Raw genomic sequence first — 16,997 nt, forward strand, 5'->3', positions numbered from 1 at the left:
CCAGCTTCTTCTGGCCATCTTCACAAGTTGGGTACAACAATTTGTTGTGGTCCTGTAACATCTGCTCGAACTGCAACCTATCCTTTTCTGTGTCGCAACCTCACCGTGCATCAGAAATGACCCGGCCAAGATCATCAGCGGGCTCATCTGGTTCCCGTTCTTCATCCTGATCTTCTTCTTCATCGTCTTCCATTGCGGTATCAGCATACTCAGGGAACATAGATCGGTAGTTGTCATCATCGTTCTCTTCTTCTTCATCGTCGTCTTCCATCATAACCCCTCTTTCTCCGTGCTTGGTCCAAACATTATAGCCCGACATAAAACCGGACCGAAGTAGGTGGCTCTGAATGACTCTTGAGGAAGTGTAATCCTTCTCATTCCGACATTCAACACATGGACAAAACATATAGCCACCACCATGCTTGTTCGCATCGGCTGCATCTCGAAAAGAATGCACGCCTTCTCTGTAAGCGGTTGTGCGTCGATCACCGTACGTCCATGGATGGCTCATCTGTGTTATACGACAGTATATCAAATACAATCACGATCCTAAAAATTAGTACCACACGGTCTAAACGAGGAAATATAGTTGCTAACCTTTTAGAATAAGTAGAAATAAAGAGGAAGAGGTTTAAGCGTGGCTCAGGCATCTCATATCGTAGTTGTGTTCGGTGAACTGAAGCGGCATCGCTCTAAGACACATTTCAACAAACACCTCTAGTGCATCAAAAAAAGTGGAGAGCAAGCACCCACCCACAATCCTCCATCCAAGAAAAATGCAAGGAAGAGGGGAGAGGGGGGCTGTGCTATATATAGGCAGAGGACTTTAGTCCCGGTTTGAGACACAAACCGGGACTAAAGGTGGCGCACATGCGGGCTGCCCACCGCGTAGCCCTTTAGTCCCGGTTTGGGACACGAACCGGGATAAAAGGCTCCTTATGGGCCGGGACTAAAGCCTCGAGGGAGGCATTGGGAATTGGGGTGACGTGGCCGGGCCTTTAGTCCCGGCCGAGAGGCAGGCCGGGACTAAAGGGTCCAGGCCAAAGGCCCGTTTCCACTAGTGAGTAGACCAACTTAGGCCAAAAGCCTAAGCTTGGGGGAGTACGTGTTTCTCACCGACTTTATATTCTTTCTCACGCTTTCACCTTGTTAGTCGGTGTTCACACCTTTCCATTGTATCATCCATGCTAGTTTATTTCTTTTTCTCGCTTTCTTCTCGTGTGTTTGTTTAGACTGAGAAAAAAAATAGTTGTAAGTTTACTTTTCTGCTTGCTTAGTAGTGTTTTAAAAAGAAAACCCAAAAAGATTTCATGTTCTTCTTTTGCTTGTTGGGAGATTTCCCGTGTAAATAGTTTTCTTTTTCTTTGGGTCAAGGTAGAAGACCATGGTTAAAATGTTTAGTGGCTCTCACATGCATATCTGTTTATGTGTCAAAGAGCCATATTACTTTGTCTTCTCCTTTGTGTTTGCTTGCAGATTCCAGCGTATTCCAATGCAGGAACACTCTCATTATGACTCACATCATTCGATCGTGCAAGTGAAAGGCAATAATGACGATATTTGATGAAGTGACTGAGCCTGGAAAAGCTGGTATGAACTCGATATATTTTGTTTTTGTCAATATGACTAGCTCATCGTTCCTAATTCAGCTTTGTTATGAGAGAAACATGTTTGGAATGACAACTTAGAGATCATAGTTTGTGATGCCATGCTTAATTAGCTAGGAGTTTATAATGGTTTGTCTTGGATGCCAACATGAATTTCAAAATGATTATGATGTAGTATGATAGGATGGTATCATCCTTTGAATGATTCAAGTGACTTGACTTGGCACATGTTCACGCATGTAGTTGAAACAAAATCAACATAGTCTCTATGATATTCATATTTATGGTGATTTATATCCTACTCATGCTTGCACTCAATGTTGGTTAATTTCAATGTTTATTGATGACTGTTGTCGCTCTCTAGTTGGTCGCTTCCCAGTCTTTTGCTAGCCTTCACTTGTACTAAGAGGGAATAATGTTTGTGCATCCACTTCCATAAACCCAATGTTGTTCCATATGAGTCTACCATACCTACCTATACGCGGTATCTACCTGCCGTTCCAAGTAAATTTGCATGTGCCACTCTCTAAATCTTCAAGCAATAATCTGTTTTGTATGCCCGAACCGCTCATGAGGTGACAAGGGGCGATCAGTATCTTCCATGCTAGGCGTGTTATCCTCGATATGTGTTTATTCACTATCACTCACGAGAAAGGGGTCGGTAATTGGAATGCCCAGTTCCATGCTCAAATCGAAAAGATAATTGTAAACAAAACTCCCCCTGGATTGTTGTTGGTATGGACGGCACCCGAGGATTCGGCTAGCCGTGCAGTGTGATTGACCGGTGGTGGGGGAGTCAAAACTTTACTTTTCTGTTTGGGAACCGCCTATAGTATCTGTAGCATGGAAGATGGTGAAAAACTCTTGGTCATCGCGTTGACAATGAGAGCATACCACTCAAAATTATTTATCTCTGTCTTAAAAGCTTGAGCTCTAGCACCTCTGCAAATCAGTGCTTCCCTCTGTGAAGGGCCTATCTATTTACATTTTTGTTGAGTCATCCTCTTCTTATAAAAGGCACCAATTAGAGAGCACCTCTGCCATTTTCATGCTTTGCAATTAATTGATATTGAGTATGACTGTGACTGGATCTTCTTTGCCATGAATTACAATGTCCAGTCAGCCCTTGGTCTTTGAAGGTGCTCTGCATTTATGTTTTGCGGTCTCAGAAAGAGCTAGCGAGATACCATGTGTTCATATTGCTTCATGATTGTTTTGATTGAAGTGTTGACATTTGAAACTTATTATTATTGCTTGCTAGTTCATTATGCCATTGATATGAGTACTTCATGAGACCTATATGTCATTGCTTACGTGCTTAGCTTATGATCTTGCTAAAAATCTGAATATGAGTTAGACATAATTACAACAACAAGATCAAACAGAGTTCGTAAAAGTTTTTCTTTTGTCTCTTTCAGTTTGTCAACTGAATTGCTTGAGGACAAGCAAGGATTTAAGCTTGGGGGAGTTGATATGTCTCCATCGTATCTACTTTTGCAAACTCTTTTGCCCTTGTTTTGGTCTCTTATTTGCATGATTTGAATGGAACTAACCCGGACTCACGCTATTTTCAGCAGAATTGCCATGGTGTTGTTTTTGCGCAAAAATAAAAGTTCTCGGAATGACCTGGAAATTTACGAGTATTTTTGTGGAATATATAAAAAATACTAGTGCAAGAATCAATTGGAGGGATGGAGCCAGGAGCACACAAGCCCACCAGGCCCACCCCCTTCTGGCCGGGCCTGACAGGCTTGTGAGCCCCTCGGGGCTCCGCCGCCTCCAATTCCATCTCTATATATCCTCCTTCGACCGGAAAAAAAAATCAAGGAGAAGAGTTCATCGCGTTTTACGATACGGAGGCACCGCCACCACCTGTTCTTCCTCTAGAGGGCAGATCTGGAGTCCGTTCTGGGCTTCGAAGAGGGGAGATCATCGCCGTCGTCATCACCAACCATCCTTCATCTCCAATTCCATGATGCTCTTCACCATTCGTGAGTAATCTCATTGTAGGCTTGCTGGACGGTGATGGGTTGGATGAGATCTATCATGTAATCGAGTTAGTTTTGATGGGGATTGATCCCTAGTATCCACTATGTTCTGAGATTGATGTTGCTACTACTTTGCTATGCTTAATGCTTGTCACTAGGGCCCGAGTGCCATGATTTCTGGTCTGAACCTATTATATTCTCGTCAATATATGTGTGTTCTTGATCCTATCTTGCAAGTTGTAGTCACCTACTATGTGTTATGACCCGGCAACCCCGGAGTGACAATAGCCGGAACCACTCCCGGTGATGACCATAGTATGAGGAGTTCATGTATTCCCTATGTGCTAATGCTTTGTTCCGGTTCTCTATTAAAAGGAGAACCTTAATATCCCGTAGTTTCCATTAGGACCCCGCTGCCATGGGAGGGATGGACAATAGATGCCATGCAAGTTCTTTTCCTTAAGCACGTATGACTATATACGGAATGCATGCCTACATTACATTGATGAACTGGAGCTAGTTACTTATCTCCCCATGTTATAACTGTTGCATGATGAATGTCATCCGGCATAATTATCCATCATCGATCGTATGCCTACGAGTTTTTCCTACTGGTCCTTGCTACGTTACTTTGCTTCTACTGTTGTCACTTCTACTACTGTTAGTGCTACTTCTGTCACTGTTGCTACTGTTACCGTTGCTATCGTTGCTATCACACTACTTTGCTACTGAAACTTTGCTGCAGATACTAAATCTTTCAGGTGTGGTTGAATTGACAACTCAACTTCTAATACTCGAGAGTATTCTTTGGCTTCCCCTTGTGTCGAATCATCAAATTTGGGTTGAATACTCTACCCTCGAAAACTGTTGCGATTCCCTATACTTGTGGGTTATCAGCAGCTACCTCCTCCGTCTTAAGTTCGGGAGCGTATGCCAGACACCGGCTTAAAGTGGTCAGTGCTCCTTTCCAGGCGGCTGACCTTTTTAATTCTTCCACTTGCGGCGGCAATGTGGACATGCAACCCAACATATGCTTGATGGATTTTACGGGCTCTTTGTTTCCCATCATGGCCTTCATGGTCATCATGCCACCCATGTACAACTACTGTCTGAACATATAAATCGCCTTCAGCTTTAGAATACAGTCGGTCTGCAGGGTGGCGGCTCACAGACCTATGAAGGACGGAATGAGATAATTAGCATTTGCAATATGCTTTGCAGCCTTTTTCAGATGATAGGAATTGATCCTTACCAAAGTCAGCTTGGGTCATGTTGGAGATATGATGTTTTAAGCCGGAGAGTTCTTGAAGAGCGGCTTCTAGCTTCTCTTCGGGTTGTTCCGCCCTCTTCAAGATGGCGCCTTGCTCAGCATGGACTTTCTTTTCAAATTTCTGGTGTTCAACTTTTATCTTCTCCATGTCAGCAAGGGCCAGGCGATATTTCTCTTCAGATTTAGCTCGAGCATCCTGCTGTTCGGCTAAGTTTTATTTTAAACCGACCAAGGTTGAGTCGGCTCGAGTCAAGGATTCCTGCGAACAAAATTTGGGGAAGCAAGTTTCAGAACTATTACAAGCAACATCCCTGAAACTTGGGGGCTAATGTATGATTCTTTACAAATCATACCTTTATTCAAGACCCGGCTCATCTTTCAAATGATGACCCGACCCTTGGGGGCTACAGGTTGAAGAAATTTTTATATTCAAGACCCTACTCATCTTTCAAAAGATGACCCAGCCCTTGGGGGCTACAAGTTGAAGAAATTTTATATTCAAGACCCGACTCGTCTTTCAAAAGATGACCCGACCCTTGGGGGCTACATGTTGAAGAAATTTTGTATTCAAGACCCGGCTCATTTTTCAAAAGATGACCCGGTCTTTGGGGGCTACAGGTTGAAGCATTTTATATTGAAGACCTGGCTCATCTTTCAAAAGATGACCCCGACCCTTAGGGGCTACAGGTTGAAGACTTTTTATATTCAAGACCCGGCTCATCTTTCAAAAGATGACTAGACCCTTGGGGGCTACAGGTTGAAGAAATTTTATATTCAAGATCCAGCTCATCTTTCAAAAGATGGCCCGGCCCTTGGGTGTTATAGGTTGTAGAAATTTTATATTCAAAGAACTGGCTCATCTTTCAAAAGATGGCCCGGCCCTTGGGGGCTACAAAATGCTGAAATGGCGCAAAAAGTGTGATTCATCATGGATGACCCGCCCTATTCAAGGGCTAATGGGAGGATACATTAACAAAGATAAAAATGTCATACCTCATGTTTGACTCGCATCAAGTTGGCGAGGCTTTTCTCCATATCTCGGCTAGCCTCCAAGCGGCTCACAAAACCGGAGTATAATTCTTCAAATTCTAATTTTTCATAGTGGGGGAGCTTCAGCTTGGTGATGTCCTTCTTGTTGGAAATATGCCCTAGAGGCATTGATAAATAGTTATTATTATATTTCCTGTTTAAAGATAATCGTTTATTATCCATGCTATATTTTTATTGAATGAAAACATAGATACATGTGTGGATATATAGACACAACAATGTCCCTAGCAAGCCTCTAGTTGGCTATCCAGTTGATCAAGGATAGTCAAGGTTTTCTGACTATGTGCAAAGTGTTGTTGCTTGATAACTGGATCACATCATTAGGAGAATCATGTGATGGACTAGACCCAAATTATGAATGTAGCATATTGATCGTGTCGTTTTATTGCTATAGCTTTCTGCATATCAAGTATTTGTTCCTATGACCATGAGATCATATAACTCACTGGCACCGGAGGAATGCCTTGTGTGTATCAAATGTCACAACGTAACTGGGTGACTATAAAGGTGCTCTATAGGTATCTCCAAAGGTGTTCGTTGAGTTAGTATGGATCAAGACTGGGATTTGTCACTCCGTGTGACGGAGAGGTATCTCGTGGCCCACTCGGTAATACAACATCAAACACAAGCCTTGCAAGCAATGTGACTAAGTCTAAGTCACGTGATCTTGTATTACGGAACGAGTAAAGTGACTTGTTGGTAACGAGATTGAAATAGGTATGCGGATACCGACGATCGAATCCCGGGCAAGTAACATACCAAAGGACAAAGGGAATGACATACGGGATTATATGAATCCTTGACACTAAGGTTCAACCAATAAGATCTTCGGAGAATATGTAGGATCCAATATGGGCATCTAGGTCCCGCTATTGGATAATGACCGAGGAGTACCTCAGGGCATGTCTACATAGTTCTCGAACCCGCATGGTCTGCACACTTAAGGTTCGACAATGTTTTAGTATAGTTGAGTTATATGCGTGGTTACCGAATGTTCTTCGGAGTCCCGTATGAGATCACGGACGTCACGAGGGTTTCTGAAATGGTTCGAAGACGAAGATTGATATATAGGATGACCTCATTTGGTTACCGGAAAGTTTTCGGGCATTACCGGGAATGTACCGGGAGTGACGAATGGGTTCCGGAAGTTCACCGGGAGGGGGGCAACCCTCCCGGGGAAATCCCAAAGGACTTATGGGTGGTGCACCAGCCCTTAGTGGGCTGGTGGGACAGACAAATAAGGCCTATGCACCATAGAGAGAAAACCAAAGGAAGAAAAAAAGGAAAGGTGGGAAGGAAGAGAAGGACTCCACTTTCCAATCCTATTTTGAGTAGGATTGGAGTAGGAGTCCTACTCCTCCTCTTGGCCGGCGCACCTTGGGGGCTTCGCCCTTAAGGCAAGTCCCTCCCCCTCCCTCCTATATATACTGGTGATTTAGGGCTGATTTGAGATAACTTTGCCACGTTCAACTCAGATCTAGACACCATAGTTTTACCTCTAGATCGTATTTGTGCGGAGCTTGGGCGGAGCCCGGTAGGAGTAGATCCTTCACCACCACCGGAGTGCCGTCACGCTACCGGAGAAGTCATCTACTTCTGTGTCTTGCTTGCTGGATCAAGAAGGCTGAGATCATCGTCGAGCTATACGTGTGCTCAACGCGGAGGTGCAGTCTGTTCGGCACTAGATCGGAGCGGATCGTGGGACGGATCGCGGAACGGTTCGTGGGACGGTTCGCAGGGCGGATCGAGGGACGTTCCACTACATCAACCACGTTTCTTAACGCTTCCTGCTGTGCGATATACAAGGATACGTAGATCCAAATCTCCTCTCGTAGATGGACATCACCATGATAGGTCTTCGTGCGCGTAGGAAATTTTTTGTTTCCCATGCGACGTTTCCCAACAGTGGCATCATGAGCTAGGTTCATGCATAGATGTAATCTCGAGTATAACACAAAGGGTTTTGTGGACGGTGATGTTCGATTTGCTGCCCTCCTTAGTCTTTTCTCGATTCGGCAGTATTGTTGGATTGAAGCGGCCCGGACCGACATTATTCTTACGCTTACGATAGACTGGTTTCATCGCTTGACATGCATCCTCGTTGCATAAAGATGACTTGCGGGTGTCGGTTTCTTCAACTTTAGTTGAATTGGTTTTGATCGAGGCGGTCCTTGGAGAGGTTTAATAGCAATTTGCACATCTCCGTTGTGGTTTTTGCGTAAGTAAGATGCGATCTACTAGATACCCATAGTAGCCATGTAAAACATGCGACAACAATTAGAGGACTCTAACGTGTTCTTGCAGGGTATGCTTGTGATATGATATGGCCAATGATGTGATGTGATATATTGGATGTATGAGATGATCATGTTGTAATAGTTAATATTGACTTGCACGTTGATGGTACGACAACTGACAGGAGCCATAAGGTTGTCTTTAAACTAACGTTTGTGTTTGCAGATGCGTTTACTATATTGCTAGGACGTAGCTTTAGTAGTAATAGCATAAGTAGATTTACTATACTGATATGATTAGCATAGAGATGCTTACCACTGAAACTATCCTCAACTCACGTGATGATCGGACTTGAGCTAGTGAAATTGGATCATGTACCACTCAACTCACTAGAGAGATGTACTTTTTGAGTGGGAGTTTAGCAAGTAATTTGATTAGTTAAACTCTAATTATATTGAACATAGTCTAAGTCCACTTTGAAAATATTTGTGCTTTAGATCAATGGCTCATGCGACAGTCACCCTGAATTTTAATACGATCGTAGAGAAAGCTAAGTTGAAAGATGATGGAAGCAACTTTGTAGACTGGGCTCGTAAAATTAAGTTGCTCCTGCAAGCTGGGAAGAAGGATTATGTCCTTAATGCTGCGCTAGGAGATGAACCACCCGCCACGACTGACCAAGATGCTAAGAACGCTTGGTTAGCACACAAGGAGGACTACTCAGTAGTTCAATATGCAGTCCTGTATGGCTTAGAGCCGGGACTTCAACGTTGCTTTGAGCATCATGGAGCATATGAGATGTTCCAGGAGTTGAAGTTTATCTTTTAGAAGAACGTCCGGATCAAGAGGTATGAGACCTTCGAGAAATTCAATGCTTGCAAGATGCAGGAGAATTCGTCTGCCAGTGAACATGTGCTCAAAATGTGTGGGTACTCAAATCGTCTAGCTGAGCTGGGGATTGAACTCCCGCAAGAGACTATCACTGAAAGAATTCTTCAATCACCGCCACCAAGCTATAAGAGCTTTGTGTTGAACTATAACATGCAAGGGATGAACAAGTCACCCCGTGAGTTATTCACGATGCTGAAAGTCGCAAAGTCACAACTCCGTAAAGAGCATCAAGTGTTGATGGTGAATAAGACCACTAGTGTCAAGAGAAACGACAAATGAAAGAAGGGTAATTCAAAGAAGAGTGGCAAGTCTGTTGCCAATCCGACAAAGAAACCCAAAGCTGGACCTAAGCCTGAAACACAGTGCTATTATTGCAAGGGTATGGGTCACTGGAAGCGCAACTGCCCCAAGTATCTGGCTGATAAGAAGGCGGCCAAGGAAAAATTAGGTATATTCGATATACATGTTATTGATGTGTACTTAACCAGCACTCGTAGTAGTGCCTGGGTATTCGATACCGGTTCTGTTGCTCATATTTGCAACTCAAAACAAGAACTGCGGAATAAGCGAAGGCTCACGAAGGATGAGGTGATGCTGCGCGTGGGAAATGGTTCCAAGGTTGATGCAATCGCCGTCAGCACAGTTTCACTTCAGTTACCATCAGGGTTAGTTATGAACTTTAATAAATGATATTTAGTGCGTACGTTAAGCATGAACATTACATGTTGATCTTGTTTATTGTGAGACGGTTACTCGTTTAAGTCAGAGAATAATGGTTGTTCTATTTCTATGAGTAATATCTTTTATGATCATGCACGCAATGTCATAGGATTGTTCATATTGAATCTTGATAGTGATAATACACATATACATAACACTGAGAGCAAAAGAGTTAGAGTTAATAATGATAGCGCCATGTTTCTATGGCACCGCCGCTTAGGTCATATTGGTGTAAAACTCATGAAGGAACTCCATGCCGATGGACCTTTGGAGTCACTTGAATTTGATTCACTTGACACGTGCGAACCATGCCTCATGGGCAAGATGACTAAGACTCCGTTCTCCGGAACAATGGAGCGTGCAAGTGACTTGTTGGAAATCATACATATCGATGTATGTGGTCCGATGAGTGTGGAGGCACGCGGCGGATATCGTTATTTTCTCACATTCACTGACGATTTGAGTAGATATGGTTATGTCTACTTGATGAAACACAAGTCTGAGACGTTTGAAAAGTTCAAGCAATTTCATAGTGAAGTTGAAAATCATCGTGACAAGAAGATCAAATTCGTACGGTGTGATCGTGGGGGAGAATATCTTAGTTTCGAGTTTGGTGCTCACCTAAGACAATGTGGAATTGTTTCACAATTGACAGCGCCTGGAACACCACAACGTAATGGTGTGTCCGAACGTCGTAATCGTACTTTATTAGAGATGGTGCGATCTATGATGTCTCTTACCGATTTGCCGTTATCGTTTTGGGGTTATGCATTAGAGACAGCTGCATTCACTTTAAATAGGGCACCATAAAAATCCGTTGAGACGACACCATACGAACTATGGTATGGCAAAATACCAAAGTTGTCGTTTCTTAAAGTTTGGGGATGTGATGCTTATGTCAAAAAGCTTCAGCCTGAAAAGCTGGAACCCAAAGCGGAAAAGTGCATCTTCATAGGTTACCCAAAAGAGACTATTGGGTATACCTTCTATCTCAAATACAAGGGAAAGTGTTTGTTACAAAAAACAGAGCTTTTCTTGAGAAGGAGTTTCTCTCGAAAGAATTGAGTGGGAAGAAGATAGAACTTGATGAGGTTGTCGAACCTCTAATTCCTCTTGATGGTGGTGCAGGGCAATGGGTAACCCCTGTTGCTGCGGCGCCTATTGAGGAACAAGTTGATGATGATCATCATGAAACTTCGGATCAAGTTACTGTCGGACCTCGTAGGTCAACAAGATCACGTACTCCTCCTGAGTGGTACGGTAATCCTGTCTTAGCGATTATGTTGTTGGACAACAATGAACCTGCGAATTATGAAGAAGCAATGGTGGGCTCGAACTCCAACAAATGACTGGAGGCCATGAAGTCCGAGATAGGATCCATGTACGAGAACAAAGTGTGGACTTTAGAAGTACTACCTGAAGGCCGCAAGGCTATTCAGAACAAATGGATCTACAAGAAGAAGACAAACGCAGACGGTAATGTGACCATTTATAAAGCTCGACTTGTGGCAAAGGGTTTTTCACAAGTTCAAGGAATTGACTACGGTGAGACTTTCTCATTGGTAGCTATGCTTAAGTCTGTCCGAATCATGTTAGCAATAGCTGCCTTTTACGATTATGAAATCTGGCAGATGGATGTCAAAACGGCGTTCCTTAACGGTTTTCTTAAGGAAGAGTTGTATATGATGCAACCCGAAGGTTTTGTCGATCCAAAGAATGCTAACAAAGTATGCAAACTCCAGCGATCCATTTATGGACTGGTGCAAGCATCTCCGAGTTCGAGTAAGCGCTTTGATCAGGTGATCAAAGCATTTGGGTTTATACAAGTGGTTGGTTAATCTTGTATTTACACGTAAGTGAGTGGGAGCTCTGTGACGTTTCTAATATTATATGTGGATACCGACGATCGAATCTCGGGCAAGTAACATACCGAAGGACAAAGGGAATGACATACGGGATTATATGAATCCTTGACACTGAGGTTCAACCGATAAGATCTTCGGAGAATATGTAGGATCCAATATGGGCATCTAGGTCCCTCTATTGGATATTGACCGAGGAGTACCTCGGCGCATGTCAAAATATTTCTCGAACCCGCAGGGTCTGCACACTTAAGGTTCGACAATGTTTTAGTATTGTTGAGTTATATACATGGTTACCGAATGTTGTTTGGAGTCTCGGATGAGATCACAGACGTCACGAGGGCTTCCGTAATGGTCCAGATACGAAGATTGATATATAGGATGACTTCATTTGGTTACCGGAAAATTTTCGGGCATTACCAGGAATGTACCGGGAGTGACGAATGGGTTCCGGAAGTTCACCGGGAGGGGGGCAACCCTCCCGAGGGAAGCCCAAAGGACTTATGGGTGGTGCACCATTCCTTAGTGGGCTGGTGGGACAGCCCAATAAGGCCTATGCGCCATAGAGAAAAAAACCAAAGAAAGAAAAAAAAGGAAAGGTGGGAAGGAAGAGAAGGACTCCACTTTCCAATCCTATTTTCAGTAGGATTGGAGTAGGAGTCCTACTCCTCCTCTTGGCCGGTGCACCTTGGGGGCTTGGCCCTCAAGGCAAGTCCCTCCTCCTCCCTCCTATATATACTGGTGATTTAGGGCTGATTTGAGACTACTTTGCCACGTGCAACTCAGATCTAGACACCATAGTTTTACCTCTAGATCGTATTTCTGCGGAGCTCGGGCGGAGCCCTGCAGGAGTAGATCCTTCACCACCACCGGAGCGCCGTCACGCTTTCAGAGAACTCATCTACTTCTCTGTCTTGCTTGCTGGATCAAGAAGGCCGAGATCATCTTCGAGCTGTACGTGTGCTGAACGTGGAGGTGCCGTCCGTTCGGCACTAGATCAGAGCGAATCGTGGGACGGATCGCAGGATGGTTCGCGGGGCGGATCGAGGGACATGAGGAAATTCCACTACATCAACTGCGTTTCTTAACACTTCCCGTTGTGCGATCTACAAGGGTACGTAGATCCAAATCTCCTCTAGTAGATGGACATCACCATGATAGGTCGTCGTGCGCGTAGGAAATTTTTTGTTTCCCATGCGACGTTTCCCAACACTTCTCTGATGTTGGGGCATCTTTTGGCGTATGCCTGGTTAGCACCATAGTTGCAGGCTTAGAGTAAACAGTACCGGTAACAACTACTGTGTCTGGGTCTTCAGGCGCCTTGGAATAGTTTGGCGGGTTGACATTCTTAGTTACTTCCTTAGGAGGGCTTGAAGGATCAATTCGGACATCAGGAAAATCATCCAAAAGTTCATCATGAGTTTCCGCTGGTTCGTCATCAATTTCTAGGACAGGCGCACTCATACCAAACACTTTAGCTGCCTTAGGAGCAGAAGATGAGTCGCTAGTGTTCCTTTTCTTTGCTTGTGCTCTGACATGTAAAGGCACCAAAGTTAAGACATGCATCAATATTACGAAGGAAAAAATCTAGAAAAGAAACTTGCCCATGAACACGTATCATTGGGGGAGAGTCAACATTGCTGAGTCGTCGGATGAAGGAGGTGAAACCTGACGAACAAGAATTCAAGGATTGAACGAATGGCGAGCAAATCTCATGCAAGAAGGAAAAGATACTCGCGGGAACATACCTCACTTTGCCGTTTTCGACCGGTTGCTTTTTCGGGTAACCCACACACTAAGTCTCCGGAATGGCTTCGGGTATGGCGTTTAGGGGTGTAACTTGCCTTCTTCAAAAGGAAATCGGGGTCCAAATGAGCATTTGGGTGAGACATGGGAACTTTTGCATAGATCCGCCTTGCCGGCTTGGGGGGAGAAGAAGTTGAGTCGGAAGAAATAGAAATTACCTCGACAACGTCATCCTGGCTCTCATAGTCATCATGCTACGAATAGGGGTAATGGAGCATAAGTATAAGAGAGGACAAAGTAATAAGGGAAAGGTAATTTTTACCTTTGATTGTTCTTCGGCGGCCTGAGACTCACCAACGACAGATGACTCCTTGGCGGCGGCTTTGCCCTTGTTCTTCTTCTTCTTAGGCGGCGCCTTGGTTGTTTTCTGGACAGTCACTTTAGGCCTTCGAGACCAAAATGCTGAGCCCCTCTGATTGACAGAATGACAGTTCGGATCAGGAACATGGGTGAACATATTGAAAGAATAAAAGGAGGCGACTTGGATTGTTACTGCTGGAGCCGGGTTGGAGACGCAGAAGGGCTTGAGCCCAATCTTGGCACAATTCTCTATAGGCTCGCTACTTAACTTCTTAATAATTTCAACAATGTCTTGTTCAGTAAGTCTTGTGTGGAAAAAACACTGGGGGTGGTTCAAACTGCCATTATACTCGCACATCAGACCATCCCGGCGACTCAAAGGCAGAATCCTCCACTCAACCCAACAACGGATTAGATCAATCCCAGTAATCCCATTGTTGGTCAAAGACCTTAGCTTGGAGAAAGCAGGGATAAATGTTGATTCTTCTTCTTCAGTTAGTTTTTCTGGCATCTTGAAATCCATGGGCAAATGTTCTTCTCTGAAACCCGGAAGTGGGTTCTCGTCGGGTGGAGATGTGTCGCGGCAATAGAACCAAGACTGTGCCCAACCTTTGGGATGGTTGGGCAGAACAATAGATGGGAACCCACATTCACGACGTCGTTGAATGTTAACTCCCCCAAGTTCCAAGCATGGCCTACTAGCTAACTCAGTCTGGCTGTTCAGATAGAAATATTTCCTAAATAGTAACACTGTGGGTTCTATCTGCAGGTAAGCTTCGCAAAACACTTGGAATTGGCAGAGATTGCTGATGGAGTTTGGCCCCAAGTCTTGAGGATGAAGGTTGAAAAAGTGCAAAGCATCTCTAAAAAACTTTGAGCCAGGAGGCTTGAAGCCTCGTTCGAGGTGATCGGCAAAAATGACTACTTCCCCCTCAGTGGGTTGAGGAATTGCCTCGCCGAAGGCGGTTCGCCAGCCAATAACTTGTTTGGGGTCAAGATAACCTGCCTTAACAAACTTATCAAGATAAGCGTCATTGACTTTGGTTGGCAGCCAATTGCATTTCGAGATAGTGCCCATAACTATAAAAGGAAGGAACAGGGCGGATTATCAAAAACCACAGAGTGGGATATTACGACTCGCCATCTAAATGATCAAAGGTGCATCTATGGGAATGTTCTAACTCGCCATGGTGAAGGGAGACTGGTTGCGGCTCTAAAAAGGGTTTTTCCTTATGAACATTCTTGGTTGGAGACAAACATGTTTCTAACATCAAATGATAATTTATGAATCTACGTGCGTTTCCAGTGAAGAAAATAACACTGGCTAAGGGGTGAAACACTACAAAATAGGGAAGAACGCTATGCAAAATGGTGTGTAGATCTATGAGCAGCAGAGGAAGGACGGATTGATGGGAGACAAAAACACGAACTATCGCAATCGTTATTTCATTTGGTTTACCATACTGCATCTAGATTGTATGAGAAGCAAAGATATGAGACATTCTTGGAGTTCTAATGGCGCCCTAAGAAATACGAAGGTTCAGATCTACCTCTACTGAGAAAGGGAGATTTACCTGAAGGAAGAAGAAGATGCTAGGCAAGGATTCAGGAAGTCCCGCGTTGATGGCCGCTCCTTCGACTCATTCAGGAGGTGGCCGGATGGCGACGATCTGTGACAGAAGCTTCAACGACGACGAAGCGGTCGAGGGGCGGCCGGAGAAGGTGATGCATCTGGAAGAAGGAAGTGGGGGTAGGTGGCGTTGCCTTCCCCCACAACTATTTAAAGGCCTGGGGCCGAGAATGAAACGGCATGCACGGAAAAAGAGGCGACAGATTGAAAACCAACAGTGATGGTGCCTAGATTTTTGGGATAACATGATGAAGACAAAAAAAGATCCGTTGGGAATGATGTCATTGAATCCTAGAACTAGAGTAAAAAGGTGATGTCATCAATATGTAACTTGGCGGCCCAGATAATTGGTGAGTGATGGCGGCTTGTCACTTATCAAAAGGATGGGAGTAGTGCGAGTCGCTCCGGATGAGTGTGGAAGTTTATTGGCGTGAATAAATTCAAGTCAATCTGGGGCCTAATGTTGGGGATATTACCTGCAGTATGACCCTCCCTATTGGGCCGGGTCAGGAAAGCGGTGACTCATACATATATGGTTAGTGAAAGCCTTGGCCCAGGCCTGAGGCGTGTTGAGAAATCTTCGTCAGAAGGCTGCCAGGGCCCATGAGCCAGATGGCGGTTTAGGATTGATGAAGATTATAAGTCGCCAAGGAGGTTGCCTGGCTTGGCAAACACGGCGACTTAGAGATATGGAAGGCCACGATTTGTAACGTGGCCAGGACTTTGTAAACCCTAGGGCCTCGACCTGTATAGAAAGGCGAGTCTCTGGGGCAGATAGGGCAAGTTAGAAATCATCGAGAGCTAGGTCACGCGAGTTACGCCCTCCTTGTAATCGAATCCACCATCAATATACACAAGCAGGACGTAGGCTTTTACCTCCACGCGAGGGGCCGAACCTGGGTAAATCTGAGTCTCGCTTCCGCTCACCCCCTTTGAGTCGCCACCAAGGTGCGATGGCTCCTTCACTAAGTCCTTTCACGAGGACATCTGCCATGACAAAACCACGACACATAACTTCTCCCACGTAGACGGCTAGTGTGAATAAGGTCTCCGACCAACCCAGATCAAATACCCAAATCCATTAACATTTCAATTAACTCAGCAACAGATCCACGTGGGAATCCACCCGCCTAACATTTATTCATCAAAGTTCCGAGTAACAAGGTCAAGTAACTGTGTGGTTGTAACATCAGGGGGATCCTAGGTATCACCCTCGTTGGATTCCGAATGATGTAACCATCAAGGTGGACAGGGAGGAATCACCCTTGATGGGCCATGCTTGAGGGGTTGTACGACAAAGTGTTTATCGGAAGTGGTGAACAAGGAATCACCCTCCTAGAACCACTGCCGGCCAACTACACTACAACGCTAACATCAGAATACGTAACGAGGTGTCACCCTCGGTACTCGATGGTAGCTCTGCAGCGTCGTACAACTAAGGGGGGTGTGAGTGCTATGTTGGGTCTTGGCTCATCGATCAGGGACCGAGACTTGACGATAAAGTGGGGGTAACTGGACTAAGGGTCAGAGAGGATGACTGCTCCACCTACAATAAATAGTTTAGATTGTGGTATAGTAAAGTTGTAGTTGATCAAAAATAGGCTATGCATCAGAATAGGATCTATCTACAACAGTAGC

This window comes from Hordeum vulgare, chromosome 2H (assembly GCF_904849725.1).
Source record: "Hordeum vulgare subsp. vulgare chromosome 2H, MorexV3_pseudomolecules_assembly, whole genome shotgun sequence".
NCBI classification, from domain to species: domain Eukaryota; kingdom Viridiplantae; phylum Streptophyta; class Magnoliopsida; order Poales; family Poaceae; genus Hordeum; species Hordeum vulgare.